General features: G+C 40.7%; 1 pseudogene; it reads left to right on the forward strand.

Annotated features, from left to right (window-relative positions):
- Positions 1-1,134, forward strand: part of LOC105886435 — a 20,900-nt pseudogene extending 19,766 nt beyond the window's left edge.
- The last annotated feature ends 667 nt before the right edge of the window (positions 1,135-1,801 follow it).

A 1,801-nucleotide genomic window follows, 5' to 3' on the forward strand; every position in this document is an offset into this window, starting at 1 on the left:
ATCAATGTAACAATAAACAACTATACAGCAGCTACACAGATATCAATGTAACAATAAACAACTATACACCAGCTACACAGATATCAATGTAACAACTGGAAACATGAAAAGCAAAGAAACGTGACACTTTCAAAGGAACACAGTAATTCTCCCATCAAAAAGAAATTTCTGGAATCCCAGAAAAAGAATTTAAAATAGAGATTTCAAAGAAGCTTTGAATATTGATTTCAAAGTGAGATATAAGAGAATTCTGAAAAATAATACAAAGAAATTAGATAAACAATTCAGGATATGAAGGGGAAATTGACCAACGAGATAGATTTCATAAACAGGAATCAAGGAGAAATTCCAGAACTAATGAATTCAACAACTGAGCCACAAAATACATTTGAAAGCTTCAACAATCGACTAAATCGAGCCGAAGAAGGAATCTCAGTTTCCTCTTCCCCTTCCTTCCAGCTCCCTTTTTGTCCTTAACTCAAGCCTGGTGCCTATCCACCTACTAGTGCTTTTGCTGTGGCCCTCAGCCATGCTGACGTGCAGAAGCAGATGGCTTTCAATGAACAAGAAGCCAAAGAAAAAGCTGAAGGAATAGAGGCAAACCCAGAGACTGAAGGTTACGGAACACTGTGAGAAGAATGAGAAGCAGATTGAGCAGCAGAAGAAAATTCATCTGTCCAATTTGATCAATTAAACAAGGCTCAAAGTGCTAAGAGCAAGAGATGACCTTCTCATAGACCTACTAAATGAAGCAAAACAGAGATTCAGCAAGATGGTAAAAGATACAACCAGATCCAAGTGCTGCTGGATGGACTGGTCCTCCAAGGTTTGTGCCAGTTGCTGGAGCCCGTAATGATTGTTCATTGCAGGAAACAAGATTTACCTCTGGTAAAGGCTGCAGTGCAAAAGGCAATCCCTATGTACAAAATTGCCACTAAAAACAATGTTGATGCCCAAATGGATCAGGAGTCCTACCTGCCTGAGGAAATAGCTGGTGGTGTTGAGATCTATAATGGGGATTGTAAAATAAAGGTTTCCAATACCCTAGAAAGCCAGCTGGTCCTCACAGCCCAGCAGATGATGCCAGAAGTACAGGGAGCCTTGTTTGGTGCAAATGCCAACAGAAGTTTTTAGTCTAGGCCTTTGGGAGGGAGAGTCCATCCACTGCGCTACTGCTATGATATGGAAGCTTCTGATATTTGAAGAAACAAGAGTGTCGGTGTTGCTTCCTCTTTGCTGTCCTAACATTGCTCTGGATTTATCAGTGGAAACCCTTCTGTGTCTAATGCCCTTGGCCTAATTGTTAACGGTGGGAGAATATTTCATTTGGTCTGAACAGGAACCCACCCTGGTTCATCTCAAAGTCACACAGAGCTCAGCTGGCCCTACATTGTTAGGGGGTGGCTGCAGGAACTTCCCCGAGCCTCCTACTCTCTTCTCCCCTCCCTGTTATGGAGTCTAGAGGGTGATGTTTATGGTGTTCTCAGCCCTGAGGTCTCTGCTCTTTAGGTTCCAAATGCACGTGGCACATGCATTCCTCTGAGCAGTAGGAGCTTCTCTGTTACCTACGGAGCCTAGAAGTTTTCCTCATCCGTAAAAGTCACTTGAAACCTAAGCCACAAATATGCTTTATTTATTAAAGTAAAAGATTTATGTAGAAAAAAAAAGAATCTCACAACTTGAAGGAGAGTCTTTTGAAATAACTCAGACAAAAATAAAGAAAAAAATAATTTAAAAGAATGAACAAAACCTTCATGGTATATGGGACATTATGAAGTAACCAAACATACAAACTGTCAAT

The sequence above is a fragment of the Otolemur garnettii genome, unplaced genomic scaffold (assembly GCF_000181295.1).
Source record: "Otolemur garnettii isolate 467f Iridium unplaced genomic scaffold, OtoGar3 scaffold00010, whole genome shotgun sequence".
Lineage (NCBI taxonomy): Eukaryota > Metazoa > Chordata > Mammalia > Primates > Galagidae > Otolemur > Otolemur garnettii.